This window comes from Falco punctatus (genome assembly GCF_963210335.1).
Source record: "Falco punctatus genome assembly, chromosome: 2".
In the NCBI taxonomy this organism is placed as follows: Eukaryota; Metazoa; Chordata; class Aves; order Falconiformes; family Falconidae; genus Falco; species Falco punctatus.
In genome coordinates this window covers 80347299-80372919 of record NC_137581.1, presented here as the reverse complement: position 1 = coordinate 80372919, position 25621 = coordinate 80347299, and the positions used below count along the sequence as shown (strand labels likewise).

Sequence of the window (25621 nt, the reverse complement as noted above, 5' to 3'; positions counted from 1 at the left end):
GCAGAGGCTGGAGCCCGCTGGCACCTGCCACGGGGGGCTGTAGCCAGCTCATGCCCTGGGCTACACAGAGACATCACATAAATGTTCACAGGGCTTCTGGTAAAGCCCTTCAATTGAAAAAATGCTGTTATTCACTTTTGAGGGGGCTATTCCAGTTCAAACTTTAAATACTGAAGCATATATCTCAAAAAATTTCAGCAGGATCCTTTAATCATGATCATGAAATGATAGTTTTTGATTCTCAGAGAATTGAGGAGGAGGGTCAGCAGAAATGCCACCTTGGGCTTCCATAGGGCTGGCTTTGGCCTGTTGAGGAGGTTGGTTGACAAGAATCCCTTGGAAGGCAGTCCTGAAGGGCAGAGGGGTCCAGGAAGGCTGGGCATTCTTCAAGAAGGAAATCTTCAGGATGCAGGAGCCAGCCATCCCCAAGTGCTGAAAGACAAGCCGGCAGGGGAGAACACCAGCCTGGCTGAACAGAGAGCTTTGGCTGCAACTCAGGGAAAAAAGGAGAGTTCACTACTTTTGCAAGAAGGAGCAAGCAACTAAGGAGGACTATAAGGATGTCATGAGGTTATGCAGGGAGAAAATTAGAACAAAAAAACCAGTTAGAACTCAGGCTGGCTGCTGCCATAAAAGAAAATTTTAAATGTTTTTATAAATACATTAGCAACAAAAGGAGCACTAAGGATATTCACCATTCTTTATTGGATCCAGAGGGAAACATACTGACAAAGGCTGAGGAAAAGGCTGAGGTACCAAATGCTTTTGCCTCAGTCTTTGATAGCAAGACCATTTGCCCTCTGGGTACTCAGACCCCTGAGCTGGAAGACAGGGACGAGGAACAGAATGAAGTCCCAACAGTCCAGGAGGAAACCATCAGTGACCTGCTGCTCCACTTAAGACACACACAAATCTATGGGGCTGGATGAGATCCACCCGAGGGCATGAGGGAGCTGATGGAGGAGCTCATCAAGCTGCTCTCCATCATTTACCAGCAGTCCTGGCTAACTGGGGAGGTCCCAGAAGACTGGAGATTAACCAACGTGATGCCCATCTACAGGAAGGGCCAGAAGAAGAATCCAGGGAACACAGACCTGTCAGTCTAACCTCAGTTACAGAGCAGACCACCTTGAGCACCATCACATGGCACATACAGGACAACCAGGTGATCAGGCCCAGCCAGCGTGGGTTTATGAAAGGCAGGTCCTGCTTGACAAACCTGATCTGCTTCTACAAGATGACCTGCCTAGCGGATGAGGGAAAGGCTCTGGACCTAGACCTTAGTAAAGCCTTTGACACTGTCTCCCAGCGTTCTCCTGGAGAAACTGGCTGCTCATGGCTTGGACAGGCGCACTCTACGCTGCGTTAAAAGCTGCCTGGACAGCCCAGCCCACAGGGGGGTGGTGGATGGAGTTACACCCAGTTAGCAGCCAAGTGGTGTTCCCCACGGCTCAGTACTGGGGCCGGCCCCGTTCCATACCTTTATCAGCGCCCTGGACAAGAACATTGAGTGCACCCTCAGTAAGTTTGCAGGTGACAGCAAGTTGGTCAGGACTGCGGATGTGCTTGAGGGCAGGCAGGCTCTGCAGAGGGATCTGGACAGGCCGGACCGATGGGCCGAGGCCAACTGCATGAGGTTCAACAAGGAGAAGCGCCAGGTCCTGCACTGGGCTCACACCAACCCCACGCAGCGCTACAGGCGGGGGCAGAGTGGCTGGGAAGCTGCCTGGTGGGAAAGGACCTGGGGGTGTTCATCAACAGCCGGCTGAACACGAGCCAGCAGTGTGCCAAGGTGACCAAGAAGGCCAACAGCATCCTGGCTTGTACCAGAAACAGTGTGGCCGGGGAAGGGATCGTCCCCCTGTACTCGGCTCGCGTGAGGCCGCACCTCAAACCCTCTGTTCAGTTTTGGGCCCCTTGCTACAACGGAGACAGACATGGAGGTGCTGGAGCGTGTCCAGAGAAGGGCAATGGAGCCGGTGAAGGGTCTGGAGCCCAAGCGTTATGAGGAGCAGCTGAGGGAACTGGGGCTGTTCAGCCTGGAGAGAAGGAGGCTCAGGGGGACCTTTGGCTCCGTCCAACTCCCTGCCAGGAGGCTGCAGGCAGCTGCACATTGGCCTCCTCTGCCAGGTAACAAGTGACAGGACAAGAGGAAATGGCCTCAAGTTCTGCCGGGGGAGGTTCAGTTTGGATACTGGGAAGAATTTCTTCACTGAAAGGGTGGTCAAGCATTGGAACAGGCTGCCGGGAGGGGGAAGCAGCTGGGTCACCATCCCTGGAGGTATTTAAAAGATGTGGCACTTAGGGACATGGTTTAGTGGTGGACTTGGCAGTACTAGGTTAATGGTTGGACTTGGTGATCTTAAAGGTCTTTTCCAACCTAAACAGTGCTATATGATCCTATAATCTAGGTCTCTCAGCTTCCTTCTCATCCCCAATTGCCCTGTCCTCCAGAGTCTGGCCATTTCTGAAAAGGACATGTCCTTCAGGGCAATGTTTTATGCCTTTCCTGATGTGTTTTGTTTGTTCCTTAATGTAAACTCTCTCTGTGACAGGCTTTTAAGCATGACTGTCTGTGATAAGCTGTTTAGCTTTTTTCCTTTGGGTTTTGTTTGTAACAAAAATGATTTATCATTGGGATTCCTTTCCTTGCCTGTTTTTTATCCCAAATTTCCTGCCTCTTGTCATCGTTATATGTAATTTCTTCTCAGCTGCCACCTTTATGTGTGTTTGCCGCTGCATCAGTCTCCTCAGTCAAACTGATATTCTGAAGGTTTTCTGGGGAAAAAAGATTATTTCCCAAACCAGGTTAGGTAGATCAGGAAAACCACCAAGTAAGCACAATTTAGACCAGCAGAAGAACATAGCTTAATTTATTTGGGGAAGACATTAAGATATATCTTCCAAATCACTCCCATCCAAATACAAGCTTATTCTGCTTCAAGAGACACTGCTGACATAAATCGGCCAGTTTAGCTGCTGGTAAAGGCTCTGTAGTGTAGAGAAGTGCTCCTAAGTGAAGCTGACTGAAGTGCCGGTGGTTTGACTCAATTGCTGTACGTCACTTAGGTAAGGTCACCGCTTTATTCATGCAGCGTTTCTGCAGATTCATGTAGACCCCCGAGGGAGTGATGCTCTGCAGTGAACCTTTTTGCATTTGTTATTTTCATATCCTGGGTGTCTTCTGGCAGTCATCATATGCATCACTGCTCGATTCCAGCCTCTCGTGTTCTCAAGTCTCCTTTACAAGCAGGGTGGGATCTGGCTTGTGGAGCTCAGGGTTGTCTGGACTTGAGCAAAGTGAATCATCCTCACAGAGTAATCTCCCCTCTCCACTGGCGCTGAACTGCAGCAAGCCGTTCCTATTCAGCAAAGCACGTAAGCCAATTTTTGGCTTCATTGCTATTCAGCAGAATATTTAACTGTGAGCTTAATATCAAACTCATGCTCAAATCCCGTGGCTTATTATTGGATTTAGGTGAATGTCCACACTACATGACTGAATGAGAAGGGGATTAATTACAAGGAGGGGAGAGCTTTGCTGAGCTGGGTTCAGACAGAATAGTAGTGTACTCCTGCCCCAAGGCTTCCCTGCTTCTCCAGTTATGCATGCAACAGTTTATTCCCAGGGCACAGTGTTAACATTTTAATCTTGCTCGTCAAGGGACATTTTCATAGTGTTGGATGAACATGATGAACATGGTGAAATGCCTCTGGGGTTGCTCAAGACCTTGGTGAGCATCTTAGTTCTGCTGCGTGGGAAGGGTGATGGCAGATGGGTGATCCCATGTGGCATGCAGAGGGCATCCCTTTACACACCCAGTTTTTTCATCTCTGGCTTCAGACAGAGGAGATGAAGGAGGCAGGCAAAGCACAGCGGGCTGGTCTGACTGACTGCTTTTCCATAGCAGATTTCACGCAAGCTCAGAAGGATAGAAACTGAAATACTCAGTTGCTGCAGTGTGTTTGTAGAGGGGAGGAGGTGACAGCTCCATTTGTATCCCGCGCAAGAGCAGTTTGGGCTGGGCACCACATGCCTGCAGGTCTCTGTGAAGGGGTTCTTGCTTTCTGTAAGGAGATTCCTTCTTCCCTGTTTACTTCTTGTAGAAAATGCTAAACTGAATATGTTTTTAGAAGCATACTGTCTTCACAAAGTCATATGATTTAGACAGATCTCTTCCTCTAAGGCACAAATGACATTATATTCATGAAATGTTTCACACAGTCCTGTCTTGTCCTTAACTGTTTGCCATAAAACATGTTAATTCCTTACAGAGCTGCATTTCTGTCCCAGTTGCAGCTAGATGAACACAGCCCATTGTCATGATAAAAGTGTTTTACCTGTCCTTAAAGCTAGATCTCAAAAAAAGTGTAAAACCATCTAATGAGCAGGGTGCAGTACGAGAGACGGGACCTGTAACAGCTAGCCACACAGAAGGGAATACAGGAGGAGCTGTTACGAAAGTCATGCTGTTGGGGTTTGATCGGTTAAAACTGGATGCTAGGTAGAGCAACTCTTCTGCAAGCTATCTTGAGCCCTGAGCAAAAGCTGGACACAGCGTAAAGATTGATGCTGTCAGTCCCTGAGTGCTGATGAAGAACTCAGCTCTACGGGCACGGTCCAAGCTCTCAGTCTTTGCGTCTCACTTTTCCCAGCCATTACAATGTGTATAAGAACAGTTGCTACCTCACAGCAGTGTGGTGTTGGCTGTGTTTAAACAGTTTTAAATGGAAATCCTGAGCACACTTGGTGAAACTCCATTTAATTGCTTATGGACTTAGATTTAGCACTTGGTTTTTCCAGTGTTCCCGTTGGATCTAGTAGCCTGAGAAATCTGCACCCCCTGTGACATGCAGTGGCAGTGAGGGACTGATCTCTGACTTCTAAGGGTGCAAATCAGAAGCCTTTCCTTCAACAGAGCGAGGCGTGCCATTGCCAGCCTGTGGTAAGTGAGAGGACGTTCACTGCGGGCTGTTATGATTTGTAGAGAAAAAACAGAGAGCTTAGTCATCAAAAACAAGGGTTAGTCATCAAAAGCAATCTACCTTCCTCTTAAAATATAAAAAAGGCTTAAAAATTTGGTAAGGTTTACAGAGCATGAAAAAACACTGCTATTACAATTGCCAGCGTTAATTCTCATCAGGTAGCCTTCCTTCCCCATTGGATGCAGGCTTACAGCTTCACGTGTGTTGCCAAATGCTTCAGCCCTGGTGCCCATAAAAGGTTTCTGCTGTAACTGTCTTGTTATCAGCCCATCAATGTCCTGACACTTCCTAGTGATTAATCCTGTGTTGAAATGAAATTAAGTTTCCATATATTTGGCAGAACGACCCCAGGACTTCCTATTTGGGGAATACAAAGAATAAAGCATCTGCAGCCTACAGGAAGCCAGAGTCTCTGATTTCCTGCAGAGGCAGAACAAGAACAAACATATTTCACAGCAGCAGTCGAAAGCGCACGTAAGAGCCCTGGCGGCCCCCATGATGAAAACAATTAGAAGGGGAACATCCCTGGTCCCAAAATTATTTGTGGGTGTTTTGTTACATACACAATATGCCATTAGAAAATAGATGTAACTCCAGTTAATGTTTTTTCCAGGTGACTATTAACTTTTCCTTGGCATATGTGTTTTGGTTTACATCAGCAGGATTGTACTTGTAAAGCAAGTGAATTTTACATTGCCATTTGCTACGCTAGGCTCTCTAAATCCATTTGTGCTTAGGAAAACACAGTGACATTTTCTTTGATGGCTTTGTTTAAATAAGCCAGGCCAGATTCAGGCTGACATAAATTCCAGTGAAAGGGGCAGGAGGAGGTGACAAGGCAGAAAATCCTACTAGCAGCCTAGCTCTGACTTGCAATGAAAGGCACATGGGGAAGCAAGGGCACCAGCCTGCCTTCTGGGGCTGTGCAGCACAGTCTTCCTAAGACAGAGACATTGCTGCCTCTACAATGCGATTTAGCAGCTCTACACCCACAAAAGGAAACACTTCCAAGGGCTTCCAAATTGCTGGTTACGCCTTGCACTAATGGGCATCATCAGCTTAAAATTAGACCTCTGTCTGAATAATGCTTCTACCTGAATATAAATACTTGCATGTGTGCATGCGTATATATAGATGTGTGTGTGTATGTGTGTCTAGACAGAGAAAAACCTGTTCTGTTTACCTGCCACATTGTTGGGATTATCTTGGTTGTTGTAGTGCATTTACTTAGCTTTGTAAGATGTCTCTCACTCCTTCGCCATAGCCTGTTTTGCCAGTGTCAATGGTTCTGTGGCTGCTGGTTCCTGTCGAAAGAAATTGTCTTATTTCTGTCCTGCAAAGGTACCATATTACCATAACCACTGTGTCTAAGAATATCTTGTTTCCGGCAGTTTTATTTCAGTCAAGCCTCTTTCAATGCTTCCTAACCCAAACTGGAGTGAAAGAGGGGAGACCAAGATGCTGCAGGATGTTAGGCTTGCTTCCATGGGGAAAGGTCTGATCGGTGGCTAAGACGTCTGTCCTTCAACAGGCAGAAATAGGGGTAGTGTAATCCCCTGGGAAGTTGCTTGTCTTGGCATTTTTAATAAATGGCTGTCTAGAAACAAAATGCAAACTGCTGCTCTCCTTTAAACTGTGATTCCATAATGGGTAACTGGTTTTGAAGCTCCAGACTTTAGAGAAGGCGTAAAGAGTCTGAATATGATATTTTTCTGGAAGGTTATCTTTAAGTTTTTCTTTGAGATGATAGCCTCAGAGTGGATATTTCTGTAGCTCTGAAAGTATCAAATGTGTGAGCAGTGCAGGATGTGGCTCACAGGTCCTTACCGTGATGACATTGAGAAGATCACATTATATCAAACAAGTCCCAAGAGAACCACAGAGAACTGTGAGTGAAGTAAGGGTGAACTTACACCACAAAACACTGCTGGCCACTGAAATGCCAAAGGCAGTGGCAATCAAAGCTGCTCTGCCTGCAGTCTAGACACATTGACTTGGCGACTGCCTGGAGTTAATAAGCCCTTTACCTTAAGTCATGCTCTGTTGGACTTTGTTTCCCCTGCAGTTTGGTAAAAGGCTCAAAGAGCACCTTTTCATGCTGAAATCTGCAGGGATTTGGGGATGCAGCAGGAAACAAGGGCATTCACAGAGACAGACTAGATCTGCAAGACTCTCACACTGCAATTCTGCATCTGCAGGGAGTTGTGCTACACTACCTTTTCACTTTGTTCTCTGCTGAGTTTTACAAGCCACCACGTGTCCCTGTCTCTGCCAGTGGACTGGTTAGGTCCCTCCCAATCATTCTAGAATGAATAACATACAAAACTACACAGTGCTGCCAGCTCTTGTGATTTTGTAAGTCCTGAAATATTTGCTTTTTGTTCTGTCAGTTTTTGCTCCCAGATTAATGCAATGGAATTCCTCTTCCCCTCAGAAAGCAAGAAGAGGGGGGGAAAAAGCACTCCAGTTGTCCCGTCTACCTGGCAGGAAAGGAAAGCCAGGACCTATGACGCAGGAACCCCTTGGCTATTAGAACTGGTCTCAAACGTCACCCCCATGAAAGCCACAGCTCCATCACTGCACTGTGGATATTGTAAATAACCCCTGCTCAGTAAATCAGACTATCAAATGAGTGCCCTTCTTTCTCACTGCTGCCCACCCCCATTCATGCATTATCTCATTGTTCTTTTCTCCTACAACGATTGTGCTTTCCTGCTTGAGAGCTGCTGGTGGTTTTCCAGTCTTCCAGGAGAAAGCCTTCAGGGAGAAGCAGCCAGATGCAGCAGGGCCCAGACTGAGCCTCAACAGGCAGGGGAGGAGACCAGCCAAGGCAGACTTCTTAGAATAGGCAGCTGGTCTCCCTGGCAGCTCTGGCCTGAAGAGAGCCCAGTGGAGAGGCAAGGGATACCCTGCATCATCTTTCCTCAGCAAATGTGGGGTGGTGGACAGATGCCCCAGGGTGTATGGGTGCCACTGGTGGAAGCCAGTGCTGCGTGACCCATCCTGCACAGGAACTGCACACCTCTACTGTTTTTATCAACACGTGCCCCTCACTCATCAGTCAGGGCTAAGCCTCTCAGCCACCCCTTCCAACACAGATTTCCTGTAATATACTGTCAAATTACATGTTCTGTATGAAAGGCACATGGGACACAGCTTTTCTTGTATACTTTTGTTGTCTGGCCATTTTGTGCAGCAGAGGCTCTCTCTGCCTGTGTGACTTATCAGCCCAGATGTCCCTCATTTGCAAACCCCTGGGTTTTTATAAAGAAAGAACTTTCTTCAAGGAAAAAGTAGCTGGATTGCAAAGGTTGCTATATACAGACTCAGAGTACATACAGACTCAGAGTACCTTGTTCAGTAAATCTGTACTTCTATTCTTCTGCTTCCTGTTAAAACCCACCATGCCAAGTGAATCAGTGAATCGTAGGCATGGTGCATACCTGGAGATGGAGAAGTCATTCTACTGCTGCTTCTGTTGGTCAAGCCCTGTTCCTTCCATGAGCACACCAGGTATAAGCATCCCCTTCCCTTTCTCTCTTGCTGACACCAAGCTGTCCTGGCTGTGGCTCTCAAGTTTCACATGATGAGAAGCATGTCGCACCCCTGTGACCATCACTGTTTGCTTTCTAAGCTGTGATGTACTAAAGCACCTCAAGATGCTATTTCTGTGTGAGCAACTGGAAGTAACTGTAAAGCGATGTGTTGCCTTAACAAAAATGCAGGCATCTGAGCTCTACTGCTTCACTTCTACACAGGGGTAGCCCCATGGAACTCATCATGGCTGATATTTAATGTGTACCGCAGATGGGAAATGCTGTAGTTTTTTTCAATGCTGTAACTCTCCTGTTGTATTCATTACCTAAGGATGTCATCAAAATCACTGTTGTGTTACAAAGGTGTCAGTGAACAGGCAATCCACCTGATATGTCAGAACCGATAATGTTTCCCTGATACAAATAAATTGCCAAGCAAATGTTGTCTTCATTTACATCACTTTTACCCCAACGTAATTCCATTAATTTGACAATTACAAGAGGGGTGTGGATCTCCTGGGAGGAAGCTCACCTTTACCATTCTTGAAATTGATGACATGGGTTTCCAGCAGCTTAACAGTGATTGTTCAGCAAAAATTAGATCTATGCAGGGCTGATGAAACTGCACGCACCAGAGTCATTAACAACAAGCAACCGAGTCTTGTTTACATCATTTCAGAGTCTGTTTAGAATTGGAAACCCATTAATGTATGAAAAGATTCTCTGAGGAAAGAGAGTGTTAGACTTTCTACCCTTCTCCTGAAGGTCTCTAGCCTGAGTAGGGACTGCCGCAGCAAAAAATGTTGGGATATCTCCAGTCTATTCCTTGCTCAGTGGCAGAGAGGAGATAGGCTCAGAGGAAGGTCTGACCCTGACCTCTTGTCCTGTGCCCCTTGCAACACCATGCAAGGGACGTTTTTGCCTTGCCTTTTGACCGTGTGACCGTATCTCTTGTATTCATTTTCATGTCCCTTGGGTCTGAAAAGAAGTTGGGATTTTCTGCTTACAGTTAAAAATTTGTAGATCACTTTAAAGCTTTTATCCTAGAAAAATGCTCTCTAGGAGCAAAATACATTGGTAGATCTTGTGTGATTTGCATGTAGTTTATACGTCTGATGCAAATTGAAAAACTTTGAAGTTTGAATAGGGAAACCTCTGGTCTGCACTGTAGGTTTGGCTGATAGAAAGCCCTTCTGTGCTTCAAAGCTTTTCTAAGAAGTCAATAATTTTGAGTTAATTAGGGTTAGGAGCTGTTTCACTGTTTGAATTTGTGATAGCAGAGAGTTAAAGCTTTGCTTACGAAGTCTCTCACCTGGAAATACAGACAAAGCTGTTCAGTGTTAATTCCCAAGTTTGCTTTAAAGTTTTTGGGTAAACCTCTTCTCTCAATCCACATGAAAAAGCTCTTCCAGGTCTTTATTTGCCTTCCTTTCACAGCAGTTTGTCTAGGCTTGGTGGGGATTGTGCTGCCTTTGCTATCAAATCTGCAGGAAGACTGTTAAAACACTTTCTACTTGTGTGCCAGCTCTTCAGGATGATTGCTAACAGAGGGCTGGAGGTTCAAATGTAACAGCAGTATGGATATGGTGTTAAGGGTTTACAGATGACTTCTGACAGAATTCTGAGAGTATTAAGGGAGGTTCACTGCTTTCAAATTGAAAAAAAGCATCCAAGACAGTCACCTGAGCTAGATGATGTTGTCCTGGTTAAGTTTATTCTTGACGTTTTCACTAGCCCTGTAAGAATTTTACATCTTATTTAAAGATCTGCAGTTGTTCTTTATTATTATGGAGAAGACACAAAAACACACTAGGACACAAAAAGGAAAATGTATCCTGGGGTCATGTGAGCAAGCCCACTTCTCTATGCCATCTAAAGGGTTAATCAGAATGTCTTGGGCCTCTAAAACTGATATGATACCATTTGTCTTTCCCAGGCCTGCCATTTTGGGCTGTAGAAAAGCAGATCTCACCCCCACCTTATGAGACTGAAGGAAACCACCTGGCCGCTTCCAGCTGGTGTCCTTCGCTCCACCAGGAGTCTATGGGACTGTAGCCCATGTCTTGCTGCTGGAGGCTGCAGTCCAAGGTTTCCTGGTGGCTGAGAGCCGAGCCTCGTACTGCAGCCCCCAGACCTTGCCAAGCCATGGCTCCAGTGCCACTAGGCTTACCTACCAGTTGTAACTGTTTGGGCAGCAAGCAAATTCATTTTTCTCCTATGAGATGTCCTGCCCCAGGGTGCTCCCTTGGATGGGTTGGAGCTCCTGGCTGGAACCTAGCATCTCCCACTGACTGACTGGAGGCATCTGTCCTGCCCCACCACATGAGAGGCTGTTCCCCGTTGTCTTTTGATCAGATGTGCCAGAGGCACTGTGGGTGAACAGAAGATGAGACAGAACTGGGGACCACATCAGCCACGAGTCACGCTGGGTATATTTGAGGTGGTTGAGCTCCCCTCACCTACATATCCTGGGGGCAGTGGGGGGCATGTTCAGCTCTTCACAAAACATTTGTCCTACAGTAAGGCAGGGGAATAAACTGTGGGCACCCTGCCTTATCAGCCTTAGTCTTTTCATTCAGGATGAAATAGCTAAATGTCTAAGTGTTCTTTTCTAAGAGGCAGCTGATTTTGGCAAAAATTTACTGGAAGCCTGGCCCAGAAACGTTAAGTCACTTTCAAAGATGTTGCAAAGTGAATGGTTTGTCTGCAAATTAAGACCATTTATAGTTGTAATATCCACTACTAGTTCTTAAGATACTTGAATGGCATTTCAAGGCTAAAGCTTAGGATTTTGTTAGGATGTAGAACATTCCTTCTCTGTTTGCCTTTTTATTTAAATAATCTCTGAATGAGATATTAAGGTCTTGTCTACTGGAAAAAATGTGGTGAAATATTTTATATCAGAAAACCAAAGGAGGCAGCTTCATGCAGACATGACTATGTGACATTAGAGTCTTTTATTGATTTCACTTATGCCTCTTGGGAATAGCTCACATTTAAAGTTAAATCTAAAAGGTCATTTTTATACTGGAATAGGGATATTTACATAGGGAAGAGATGATGGTGTAACTGCACCAGGTATGTTATAGGTAACTGCTACCACTTTAATAAGTAGACAAGGTCTTTGAGATTGCATGAACGAGTAATTCTAGATCTAAATCTTGGCCCCAAATCATGCTTGAGGCTTATTCGTACACATCAGGGTTTAAGCCCTCAGCTGGGGTAAGCTGATGCCACTGTATTGATTTTTGAAAAGCTAAACCAATTTACAGCAGATGAGAAACTGCTCCAGATTTCCCAGCTGCCCTATCAAAAGTCTTCTCAGAGCATTGACTGAGGAAAAAAGGTCTCAGCCTGATTTCAAAGAACATAATAGACTTTTAATTTAATTGACTTAATTTTATTGGCAACTATTGTATGATGAAATGAAAACCAATGATCTGGTTGAACAAGAAAAGGTTAGATGGGAGTAACCCATTAGCAAATATCAGGGCATCATCCTGTTGTCCTCATTTAATAAAAGAACGGGTCAGTAGGTATAATCATAAACATTTTTGCATTTTAGTGAAGATTTATTTGACATTACTAGCAGAGAGATAGATTCTTGGAAAAGCTAATGATGAAATAGTCTAGCAGATGAGAAGCTAGATCCTTTATCTGGCATAAAATCGCACAGCTGTACAGACTGACCTCTTTTAATTTCACCTTTTATAGCAGTTGAGTTGAGCTATTATTTTGGACTGCTGTGCGATATTTGGTATTTTTTAACTTTTCTTTGAGGGTTTTTTTTTTTTTACTTACAGCTTCTCTTGCCTGTCTCTAATGTCCTAAGCAATCTCTGTGTAGATCTAACTGGATATACAGTATACCTGAGAGACAAAGACTCAGAGAGGGAGATGAGTTTCTTATCAGGGTGTATTCCAGGGTAAAACTTCAGGTCCAACATTTAAGAACATTTAGCACTGAAATGCGTTGGTGCTCAGGACAGCACAGGACACAGCTCAGCTTGCTAACCACCTTGGCCATCCCTTGGCCTGCCAGCAAGCACAGCTGCTGCCAGGATCTCCATAAGCATGTCATTGTACTGCATGGTTGGGGCCACCATCCCTTCCTCCACACCAGGTCTTCCACCTCCCTCCCAGCCCTGGGCATTGCCAACCTCTGCCGATTTGGCACTGTGCTTGCTGGCTCCTGAGAGCCAACAGGGCCTGCCTTAACACACTGCGATGGCTTGGCCATTGAAGGTGGGTGACGTGGCTGGACACAGGGCTCTGTGGAGTGGGCCAACAAAGCAGGTTATCTGCAGCCTCGCAGGCCCAGGAGAGCAGGCAATGGGTGGGCTGCTTTGGAAACCTGCCCACCACACGTAAGGTCTTGTCTGAAGAAGCAGGTTCTTCTCATGCCTGCTCCGTGCACCACATACCAAATGGTCCTGTTTTACATGCTGTGCAACCAAGCTTTCAGCTGTCTGGGGCTTGCTGGAAGTCCATCCAAACAGGATTTAAGAGCAACAATAAAATCTCATCCAAGGACAGGAGTACCCTGAGGGATAGAACAAATATCATCCAGTGCAAAATGAGCAAATTCAGAGTAGATGTAGGGAAACTAGATGTGATTCCTCCCTTTATTTTTTGCTCATATAACTTGCTAGTGGTGGGTGTCACTTGCAGGAGAAAAGTAGTTTTGAACAGAAAGCTGTCAGACCAACTTTGAAAAAAAGCTTTTCTGAATCAGTACCTGCAAATAAATAATTAATATATGTATATATGAACTAAAAGTTTAGCGTTTTCTTCATTTTAGCTGTCCTTGGTTAGAACTAAGTACTCCAGGAGTGCAGCTTTTTTTTTTGTGTTTACATGTGCTGGGGTTTGATTTGGCCCTGTAGGTGCAAGGCCTGTAGACTCAGGCTTCTTGCAAAGACTTCTACTCAGCCTTCTCGTGAAGACGGGAGCAGCCACCCCGACCTGGAGCTCCATTGCTGGCAGCTGCCCGAGGGATGCGCTGCTCCCCTCACACGTAGAGACATGGCCGGCCAAATCCAGCATGAGCACCCCAGGCACACATGAAATCACCACCTTACACCACCGCCCCTACACCGGTCACCTCATTGCCTCCCCAGGGGTCACGTGTGCTGCCGCAGACCTCATAAGTGCAACCCTTTGTCTGTGTTTCTGAGAGATGGATTGGTCCCTGCCTCAGAAACCCTGGGTTGGGCTTTGCCATTCTCCAGACCAACTCCATCATTTTGTGCTAGTTTCTGTCCCCACATGCCTATCCCAGCTCTTCACTGAAGATTTCTGGTTCCATGGCAGAGGCAGCTGGAAGAGCTGCTTGTCCTCTGGCTGGGATGGTGAGTGTTACTGTTGTTTTATCAGGGATCCTTGTCCCTGTCAGAGTACCCCTACAGGTGTGCCACAAGGCATGCTGTGGTGGTTTCTGCTCTGATTTTCTTCCTTCCCCTGTCTCCAGCTCCCCTAAACTGCTCCAGCCTGGCTTTGTGCTTTCAAGGCACCATCCCCAGCCAAATCTAAGGGCAAAAAGGCACAGCCACTACTGATAATGCCAAGTATTACAAACAAGGCAGTCTAGTGACACTGTATCAGCTGGGCTGGACCACCATGGGGATGATCACACAGCAGCAATTTGTTTTTACAGTGGTCTTACCCTTTCTCCCAGTATGTTCCCCTTGGGTTTAATGAGCAGAGCCTTCATGGGCTTCACTGAGCGCGTGCTCATAGAGAGTTCACTGAAAAATCAGTGTTCATCCTCTGGTGCTGTGCCCAAGAGTGGGGAGAGGATGCCAGGGGCTCTGCTTTCGGGGAGAGTTGCTGGTGGCTCCCCTTGTCCCAGAGCAGAGGCAAGTTCAGGGCATGTAATCTCCTCCTGGGGGTGTGAGACTCCTAAGGGCAGAGTTATGTGATGCTAGGGTTGCCCCTCTATTATCACATTCCTGCAGGGTGAAGTCCTAACCACTGCAGAATATGCCTGCTGCTGTGAGACTAGGTGTCACATGCTATAGTCCTCATGGAATAGCTGCCTTTCCAATGCGGAGTTGAAAACTAACCATTTTCACCTGAAAATCCGAACACTTTCTCCAAAGGAAACCCCAAACCCAACCCCTTCCTACCCTGTTTTAAATATTTTACTTTTCAGGTCTGCGCTTTTCAACAACAAAAAGAAATAGAGGTGAAAAAAACCCAAGATTTTCCCAGGAAAAAGCATTCTTAATGAAATTTGTTGGTCTGGTCCATAACAGAACATCTTGCAGCTGACCTCCCTGTTTGAATGCCAGCAGCAGCTGGAGCCTGTGATGCAGGATGAGGCCTGCTTTGCCTGGCTCCCAGGGCTCTTGCCATCCGGCTGTGCACCACAAACTGTGCCTGGCGCAGGGGGGCTCACAGAGGAGGGCTGTTCCCTGTACTGCACCTATTGCGGAGGAAAAGCAGCTTGTATCTTAACACGTTTCTCCTGGCAGTCATTTCAAAGGCTTCTCCTCTGAATCACGGCTGCAGGCACTGCCTACATTTCCTTTTTACAGAAATTGGCAGGTTGAGCTATGCAAAATTCCCTAATCCTGTTTATCTGCTGCCTCCTTCCCAAGAGGCACAAGGCTCCTGTGGCCTCTCCAAGGTTTCCTCTATGCCGTTACCGGAGTTATATTTGCCCGTTTGAAGGCCAAACGCAGGCATGGGGAGAGGAAGGCAACCTGGGGCCCTCGGCATGTCAGAATTCGGGATTTCAGCATGCAGTAAGGCAGGCAAGTGCCATGGTACCGTGTCCCTTTAGCCTTTCCTGGAATAATAAACTCCACAGCAAATTACTTGTGTCCAGAGCAGGTGTTTGGCACATAAAAATAATCCATTGCCCAGGGTTACAGGTAGCAAAATGATGACCTTAAGGGTCTTCTCCCTACCACCCTGCGGTCCTGAAGGAGGGTGGGGTGAGGATGCAGGCAGGGGAGCCTGGGTTACCTGTCTTCAGGGCCAAAATCTTGATCTCAATGCCCTGAGCCACTCGATGAAGGTTGGCTGCTCTGTGCAGCTGAACTTTATAGGCCCAAGGGTAAGGAGAAAATAAATCATCTCTGTCCTTAAACTTTGCACAGTGAAATTCACTTCTGTGCTTGCCAAGAAGGAGCATTGGTCTGATCCTCAGAGTTTCTGCGCAAGGCCAGCTGGGCTATACCAGGGTGCCCGTGGGGGATAGAGGACAAACTGGGGAGCTGACCAGCTTCTGAGGTGGGGTGGTGGCAGTGGGACAGGTTGCAAAGGTATGAAGCGAGGTGCTGCCAGGGTGAAGGAAGAAGAGCTTGGGCAAGGGTAGCATGAAGGAGGTGGAGAGAGGAAGCATCTCACTTTTGGGGAATGGCCGAAGCCCTGTGCCACCAGGAGTGATGCTCATCTCCTCAGCTGGACCACAGAGTGCTGAACCTCCATGTGGCTGCTGTGGACAAAGGCATGTGAAAGCCCTTGGGGCACTCATGTCTCACCTCTCTTCCCTGCTGGGCCACAGAGGGTCCATGCAGCCATCCCTTACTCCACGATGTCTACGGCAGGAGTCTGGGTGGTGAACTTCGAGGTCTGAATCCTGCTGATGAGGGGTGTGAAGGCTGGTGCACCACCACGGGGCACTCCCGGAACAGGGTTGGTGGCACACATACATGCACATGGTGCTCAGCGAGTGTTAGGGCCAAAATCTTGACTTCGCAACCTTAGTGGTGTTTTAGCAAAGTTTGCGTGTGGGTATTGACTAAGCTGGGATCCTGTCTGGATATGATTCACCTTCCTTCCCCCTCAAGTGAGGTACGTTTGGGAACCTATCACCAGGCTGGCAACAGCTCTGTGAAACACTGGCTGTCTTATTGTGGAACTAGGGAGGCCACCTCAAGTACATTTCTAAAATCAGCCTCTTTCTGTTATTTACGACATTATTTTACGTAAGAAGCGTTGCTCGTGAGCCTGTTCTCTAGGATGACATACTGAAGGACCATATGTCATGGTTTGGACTGCCAACACATCAACATTGCAATCGTTTGCAGACTGTTTTGTTTTTCTTTGATTTGGGAATCTGTGTAATTAGCTCCCCAGAACAGCCGGGGAAAGGAAACGCAGTCTGTTATTTAGGCAGAATTAACATCCTTGTTCTCTGTATTGTGATCCCTAGTTTCCTAGTGCTGGTGCCAGAGCAGTGGAGAGATCAGTGCTGAGACATTCATTCCCTGAACATACTTTCATTGCAAAACTATTTCTGCTCCTTTGCTAGGCTATCCCAAGAACCCATGGACTGGGACAAGACATGCTGATGCTGTAATTAGTAAATACCCACTGCAAGCGACAGCGAAAGATTTATAGCTGCCATCAGAGGTTTCAGCAAGAGGAAAAGCACCAAAGCACTTACAGTCACCACCAGCACAACAGTTTTCTGTTGTTTACTGCATTTTTCTCCACCCTCCCAGCAGGGCCCAGCTATCATTTCCTACCCTTTGTGCTGCAGATCTGGTAAATAATTCTTTACTGACCTGTTGTGGCAGAAGTCATGTATGAATGTGCCGGTGGGGAAAGAGTTATGTTATTTTAGTAGGTTAACAAGCCCGTATAGGCTTCTTTGCTGTCAGCATTTGGCCTTCTACCAAGCATATGATCGTTCTGTTATGCTTTCTGTTCCTATTCTGGTGGTTTATGCAGGTTGGTGTTAGCACTGCCTATAGACAGCCAAAAAGCAGGAGAAGAGCACCCATGCTGAAGGGCCTCCCACTCACTTATAGATGGGTGCCTCACACTTGTCCTTTGGAGGCAGGAAAGAGCTCTGCCCCCTGGTAGAAAGGGCAGGCAGGTGCCTGCAGGTGGGTGGTTAGTGGCTAGAGCAGTGCTCCCCCAACTTTAGCACGAGCACTGACCATACCTGAGGGTATAATCTGAAATCTGTGATGCACATGCACGCAAACGGAGAGCTTGTTTTGTGCTGTTGCAAGTAGCATGTCTCCCAAACACATTACCAGCGAGGCAACATGTCTAGTGCTTGATTGGCATTGATGTCTAAGAGGATATGAGCTCGGCCAGAGATGTTACTGTGTTTGGACACCTCTCTCATCCTCTTTCTTCCTCACCCCTGCAGAGGCATGTGCACACATGGATCCTCTCTTGCTTGGTAAATGGTGAGTTTATACTGGTCTCTCAAATAGGATAAATTCTCTTCTCTGCTCAGCCAGGGCAACTCATATAGGAATGAAATTGTCATTGATATCATTGCCTCTCAGTAAATTTAATCAAAATTGTCCAATAAGTTCAAAAGTTATTAAAGTCAGGGGAAGGGGATCAGAGTGCTTTGTTTCCATAGGAAAACAGGCAGAAAGGGGGGATGTGTATTATAGAAGAAGAATGGAAATTACTATCTGCAGTCTTAGCATGCTATCTCCCTGTCTGTTTTCCTCTCTTCCACGTGTAAAACAAATATTTTAACTGATTATAATTTCTTTGCATTTACTCTTTCTGCTCCCTTGGCCAGCTCCACAGGCAGCATAGACAGCCTCCTCTTCTTTTTTTTTTTGAACGCCTTACTCTTCTCAACTGCTCCTCCTTGGGACACCTGGCCTTGCTGTCCTGGGACGGATGTGCTTGGCTCCTTGGCTACAAATGCAGCACAGTTAGAGCAGGAGTAGCTTGCCAGGTACTAACTCATGCCCTGTGGCTCACACTGTGCAAGCTGTGCTCTTCCAGTGACCCTCTTGTCCTGCTGAAAGGCTGTGCAGACCTGTCAGGTTTGACATAGTGCTGGGCCTGATAACAGGAGGTGTAGCCAAAGTTAGGTCTGCTGGATGTGCTGGAACATGTTCCCCCCTGGGATCTGCCTGACTTGGCTGGAGTAGCTGGCCTGTAGCTGACCCTCAAATTTGTGGCATTTCAGCCAGGGGGATGAATTTTGACAATGCTTCTGTAGATTTAATATCATTTTGGCCTTGCTCCCACTGATGTTGTGGCCATAGCTCTGGATATCAGCTGGTCCCAGCCTCTTCTTTTGCTCATCTTCTTTCTGCTGCGTTTTGCCTTGCTCTCCTCAGCCCTGGCTTGTGGGCTTTGCTTTCTCTGGGGAAAAGCTCAACAAACTGCTTCTGCCTTTGGTTAACACCTAGCTCCATTCTTCTCCCTTGCATTACCTAGTCTGGTTCATAATCTTGAGGTGTTTCAAACTTCAAGGTATTTTTTTGTCATTTAGTCCTCTTTCCAGAGGTGTTTTTTGAGAGCTTGAGGCAGTTATCCTTACTGCTTAATATTAGTCTCTCCCTTGGTCACCATCCCAGTTTTGGTCCATTTCTTTTCCATTTGGCTGCCACTTGACCATACAAAAATATTGGTTAGCTGTAGTGTATAACCATGCAGGAATTTGACTCCTAAAAGGGCTTCAGAGAGAATTGGACTAGAGGTTCATTGGGAACTCAGTTGATCAGTGTAACAGAAACAGGAATTATTTGCTGTGACTTAGCAGATGGCATTGTGTTTGTAAATTGGGTGAAAGGCAAGAAAAGCTGGTGATGCACTAATTTGTTTGATCAGAATCTGCTTGGAAGGTAAAGAGGTTTTGGTAAAATTTTTGTGAACAAGGCTGCCATTAATTTATGGGTCACTGTGACCCTAAAGGTTTCTGATAAGACCTTTGCAAAGTCTTCGTGATTCTGAGAACATACATGTAAATGAATTGATATTTCCCCCAATGATAAAAGGGCAACTCCAACATGTTGCAGAATATTTGCAAATGACTGTAGAAAATTGATATTTGGGGTCATAAAAGGGCATGCTTGAGAGATTGTTTCTGGGGCTTTTCCCAGGGTGAGACTCTTGGTCTGCCAAGCAAAGGAGTCTGTGAGCATGGACCAGATAACAACTCGCTAATAAGGTTTGTCTTGTAAAAAGGGCTCTTTGAGTTAGTGGTTAAAATGCTCTGTCTTCCCTTGATTTCTGCTGGAGGAAGCCTGTGACTTTCTGTATTAATTTTTATCTACGTGTCAAGAATTTAGCCTAGAAAGCATAACTGGACTGCATTAATTAAGCTTTATCTAATCTCCAGCTAAACCGACAGTCAACAAACAAACAGAACTTTCTCATGATGGATATGCCTTGCATTTACATGATTCACAGCACAGTTTCACCTCCTGGGCAGAAAGGTGTTCCCCAGGAATTTTGTGGTGCACTTTCTAGGAGGAATGAACCCCCTCCTTACAACTTATTTGTGTCAACCATAAAATCTCCCAGGAAATGTGGGTGCCAGAAGAGGTCTGTTTGGACAGCATGGCATCCTTCAAGCATCCACAGGGTCTGACACATGAAGTAAAGTGCTTATTTTGTATTTTTAAATAAGTGCTTATTTTGTATTTTTGTATTTCCCTCCTTGCTGCATCCACTTGCACAACCTAGTGCCTCTTTGAGGAGGGTTTGGATTTCCATTTCCATCATAACCAAGCTGGAAAATATTACTAAACCTGTGTCTTCCACAGCGTTGTTCACACAGAATTGTGGGTACATCCCTAGGACTGATCAAGACTGGAGTTTGCTGTATTGCCAGCAACATAAGCCAGATGGGCATTTTGAAATAAAATTGAATAAAAACCAAGAAATGATGTAGTGACAATATATATATATATGGTATATGTACAGTGGGTGCCTATGCATGAGTTTCCAAGGGATATCAGGCTGCTAACACAATTGTTTTAGTTTAAAGCTAAACCCACTATGACATTATGTTTTCACAACAGGGTTCTTAGGCTTTTTTTCTCTCTGAGGCAATCTCACTGTCATTCACATCTAAACATGAATATCCCATTCCAGCCTGAATTTAATTCAGAGGGAGAGTTGTGAAAGATCTGGTTAACTCAGGTCTTCTCATTGTCTCTGAGTTTCAGTGAGGCAAAGGCACCTGGTCTTCCCCTGGCTCTAGAACTAGAACTGAGCAGCCCTGCTCCAGGAAGAGGGACAGAGAGAAAATGAAATAAAAGAAATGTGCACTAGTAAGGCCCATGGGTGCTAAGAGAGCTATGAGGGAACCTGAAACCATAAATGAAAATTTCTTCCAGGCTCAGCAGGAGGTACATCATCTCCTTTCAATGTGTTTTCACCCTTGAAACCTTCCATGGGAAGAAATGCAAAAGGGAAAACCTTTTCACTTGCACATGATAGGATGCCAGCAAGTGGCAGCAGCTCCCTGCCTGACAAAGAGACTGTCCACATGTCACATCAGCTGCCTGCTCTGTTGTTTATCGGAAAAAACAGAGACAAAAAAATGTAGACATCACAAGCTTTTCTGACACTGCTGGAGTAGCTTAGCCTGGGAATGACTTGAGGGGCTGCAAGAGGTGAACTGGAAGCTAGGGGAAGAGTCCTGCTCCCATCCCATTTTGGAGAGATCCAAGAGGACCCAGCAGCATGGAGGAAAGGAGAAATGTGGGGTTTAGGAAATAAGGAATTCCTTTTTTTTGCAGGAGGAGCTCCCATTGCTATTCTGGTTTTTGTGTCTTCAATCATCAAATGCAGCTTTTGTCTTTTGATAGAGCAAGGAGGAAAGCATTGTACAATAGCTGTTCTGACAGCCCGGCACACCCCACTTCAGTGCTTTAAAGCTTTCTTTGTGCTGAATTTGTTCTTATAGTGCTAATGACCAGGTTGCCATAAATAGGCACTAAATAGGTCTGGATACAGTAAAGAAAAGTAAAGGTCAATGTTAGCTCTTACTTTGTATTTTAGATTTCTCTATCAAAGAACTTCACAAGGAAGGGGAAGGTGCATTTTCAACTTGGGCTTCCTTTTAGATACAGAAGAGGAAACTGAGGCATGAAAACGTTGCTTCTCAGAGCAGAATAGGGATGAGAATGGATGTGGACTCTGCCTGATGGCCGGCAGGGTTTCTGCTAAACAGCAAGTCATCACCGTACAGGTCAAAATTAACTCCCCATTGAAACCAAAGGTAAAACTGCTGTTGACTTCAATAGAGGCAGGTTTTCACCTGAAGTCCTAGAGCAGCTCAAGCAGTCTAAGCGTTGAGCCAAGTATCAGTCTTGATGTCCAGTATGGGGAAGGCAGATGTATTTTGGGTGCTGGGGTGCAGGTGCTTTACTGGCCACAGTGGCTGCATGAAGAAGGATGAAAGGGGATGTGGAAGGTGGTTGTGTGTGAAAGTAGAGGCTAGATCGTGTGGCCCTTATAGAGCTGGTATCTCATTTTAGCATCCCAGCATCTGACAATGTGTCTCCTTGATGGCTGGCACTCTGCCAGAGCATCACCCTTTGCATGGGTGCCAAATGGGTGAGAAACATGCCCTTGTAAGAAGTGTCCTCCCTCTCTGCCTCACTGACTAACAGATGCACATGACTGTGTTGCACCTTGTGTGGGGAAGCAAACCATGGGTCATTTGTAAAGGTGGGCAGTATGGGTGGTTTAGTGGCTACATTTCCTTTACCTGCCCTAAGCCAGGCTTTGAGTGTTACAGCTTGAGCACTGAACCACACCACTCCGTGAATGTACCAGACCTCATGGCTAGCCACAAAAGCCCTGTTATGTCCCAAAAACTAGGGGAATCTAGAATGTGTTCTCTTTCCAACCTGCTGCAGCAGCGAGACCATCAGGTCTACAAGCATCCAAACTGGTAGGCATTTTAATAAATGGGGATAAGCCAGAGCCTAGCTTGGATGCCATCCCTTAGTAAGACTCTGATGGTACAAAACTAACAAATTAAGCAGGGTGGAGTCCCTTTAAGGGGGAATATATAATGCTGTGTACCGGTGGTCGGATGGGTAGGAGAGGAAGGCACAGTGTGGCACCACCGGGGGACATGTGCTGAGCTCCCGGTGGCCATCACTGCTGCGGGTGCTACAGGGTGCCTGGATACCTCATGCAAAATCAAGCACAGTTCCTGCCTAAGAAGGTTGGTTTTCATTTCAAGATTGTGCGAGACCATTCTGGGTTCACAATGCTGGCCCACACCCCACAGCCACACTTTGGGGACCACATTGCCCACCATTCCCCAGGGGTTTGTGGGGCTGGGCAGAAACCAGCCTGGCTGCTGTTGCAAAGGGGTTAATGGATGGGCAAGGGATGGAGCCATCTCATGGAGAGCTGGTGCCTGCAAGGGCACAGATCGCTGCTTTATGACACGGTGGCACACAGTAATTTGTACCAGGTAGGGAAGACACAGATGTGACTGGTTATACCCACAGGCGCATTGCCAGACATTGCCGGTATCTGCCAACTCCTGTGGGTTTACATTTAGCTTGCAGCAGCTTAGGAAATACTGCAAAAGGAAGAAAGAAAGGAAGAAGTTGTCCTGCAAGGGAGTCCGTCAGCTGCAGTTGTCCTAAGAGGGTCGAGTTCATTCCTGGGCAGCTTTCGGCAGCCACTTCAGTTCACGTAGGTCTGGTGTTTGTGAAACACCCTGTACGGGTGACCAGACCCAGAGTGACCTGGTCCTCTTCTCTTTCTAGAATCAAGCCCTCCCTTTCGACTCCTTTATTTTTCCCTACTGCCTGTGCTTGCTCAGAGCTTCCCTGCTAGGGATCAGCTGCTGTCAGGGGCTTGGGTGGCATTTGCCCACAGCCCTGTGGGAATCTGAGCCTGAGCAGGCATTTTCCAGAACAAGGCAGCCAGTGCTGGGTATAGAAACTGCTTTCCAAGTGGGGCAGGCTGGGTTGGAGCCCAGCATATGACCTTTTCTGCATGGCATGCTCCCATGTAATGTGACCTGATGTCATTCTGCTGCCACGAGGTGTTGCGACAGGGCTTGCTGGCCTTTGCATCGTGCAGGCAGGACATTGCATTCCTCCTCTTGATTGAGGGACCACTGGTAAACCACACAGGATGCCAACCAAATTTTGCTATTTTTCATTTTATGTTGCTTAGGATGAAAGTATTTGACCTTAAATTACTCTTCTTTTTGAAAAGGCAGCTTGTTTTATAGGAAAGAGGATTTGATTCTTAGGTTTTGCAGAAAATCTGATATGAATCTGCCCATTGTTTGATGCTGCCCATCCTTCCCATCCAAACAAGGAAACTACTGTAGTGGCTGGCATTAGGCGTCTGTCATTCAGGTAGGGAGTCTGAACCGTGCTCTCTGCTCTCTGCCTGTTTCAAGCAGCAATCCAGGAGCAGGGATACTTCTGTTTGTAGTGCAATGCAGGCTGTGTACCCACTGTAAATTAAGTTTACTGCACACAGGTAAACAGCTCTGTTCTTTAACACACCAGCTCAAGTGGGAGACAAGTGTGAAGTGCTTGCGTTGAGATGAGATCACTTCTTTTACACTATCTCACTTCATCCTAATCCCAATCATCCTGGTTTGAGCCTGCTAGTCTGTGGAGAGGGTGAAACGCAGAGGTAGAAAATCAGCTCTGACTTCCACTGCAAAAATCAGCTCCCTGGCTTCCCATCTTCAGCAGACTTCTTGCTACCTGTGCAAAATGTAACATATCTTCCTCCCAATTCCTCTACCTGCACTGTGGACTGTAACACAACAGGTTTCTTTTGCTTTGGGCATTACAGAAACAAGATGGAAATGACAGGGATCTTTGATAGAAACGTAAAGATGGGAATATCCAGAAAAGGGACAGAGTAAGTTAAAATTCAAAACTGCCTTCCAGAGAATTGCACTCAAGAATTTAGAATTTGTAGTTGTTCCAGTCAAAGATAAGTTTGTGGGCTCAATAAAAAAGAAAAATAGGGGCCAGCTGAATAAAATAACATGACTTTTGGAATCTGGATGGTCAAATGATAGTATTCAGTGTTAGTATTCTGATCTAAAAGAAATCAAGTAATAAAATGCTCTTTTTACTTAGATGGACGATTTCTACCCTTTACATGTCTTACTTTTCAAAGTCAGCACAACTGTTGAGAAAACAATTGTATTTTTTAATTTTTGCTTCACATCGTGTAAATTCTATCATCTGCAGCTTTTTAGTTATTGGTGCCAATGATGGATCTGTAAGCAGCCTGGCTTGTATCTGGGAATGCAGGCAGAGTTTGCAACAGTAGCACTTTAGAAGACCTTCCTTATGACCTGATGCAATTAGCCACGGTCTCACTGAGAGACTTACTGTGCACATAGCATCCCCTCTGAGTACAGCTGCAATGAAGAAGCAGAAATTTCTGAGACAGCACAAACTTACAAACCCTTCCACAAAATTATCAAATGACAGCAGGTTGAAAGTATGTAATGAGAAGCACGGGTTCACTGACTAAGCATCCCTAAAGGGACTGATGCTTAATCCTTTCATAGATGGTGCCCTCTCACCCCGCTCTGAAGGAGAAGGAGGCAAATGTGCTCTAGAGAAATGACATAATTAAGAGTAAGGTTGATCTACTGCTAAATGTGAGTAATATGGAGTCTGCCTTCTTACTGACCTGCCTAAGGCAGGCCAGTCTATCAATCAGGGCACTCCACATAGCCCTTGATTTGTCCCTGCCTCCTTGTCCCCACTCCTCTCTTTTGGGAGGGCAGCAAGGGCTTCTACTTAGCATGTGGCAGTAAAAGCTCACAGTTTCAAGGCAGTAGGGGCTGATAATCTCAAGTGTTGCTTTGGGTCCCATGCCAGCTCTGCACTCCTCTGTTCTTACACACGCTGAGAGGTCTTAGGAGATACCTTCACTTCCATATAGCTGCAGTACTGAAGTCAACTCTAAAAAAACAATCAGAGTAAGGAGTTAGAAGAGAATTTTGTTGTAAATCACTGCACAAACTATTGTCCACTTGGATGCAACAACCAATTCCTGCTGCTAGAGAGAGTACAGCCTAGGCTGAAAGGGATGCAGCGTAGCTAGATACAGGAAGACTAAAGCCATCGTTGGTCATCTTTGTAAATCTTTCCTTGGAAGAAATCATGGGAGTAAGAATTAAGTTCCTGTGCATATGCAAGCCCATTTCCCTCATGGTTAGCAGCTCTGGCTATCACAGCTCTGCAGCAGGACATGCATGTGAGTATATAAAGGTAACCCTGAAGGCTTGCCATCTAGACAGCACATGCACAGATAGCAGGGAAGAGGGGACAGTATGAGTACCAAAGTCCTGCACAGGTTTGTACAATCCATGCTAAGAAGCTTCTGTTAGTGCTTCACTGATATTTCTAT

The 25621-nt window shown here is 46.1% G+C and overlaps 1 protein-coding gene across 3 annotated transcripts in view; it reads left to right on the top strand.

Moving 5' to 3' along the window:
• The window catches only part of HSF2BP (heat shock transcription factor 2 binding protein), a 117609-nt gene that overhangs the window by 67719 nt on the left and 24269 nt on the right, over positions 1-25621 (top strand). Inside the window, exon 9 of one of the 3 annotated variants that reach the window (XM_080376966.1) lies at positions 16785-25615. The exons of 1 other annotated variant lie outside the window; for it this stretch is intronic. The gene's annotated coding sequence lies outside the window, so the exon portion shown is untranslated. Of the gene's footprint in view, positions 1-4804; positions 25616-25621 lie in introns of those variants that run through there. One more of the 3 variants, XM_080376965.1, reaches the window with a different exon arrangement.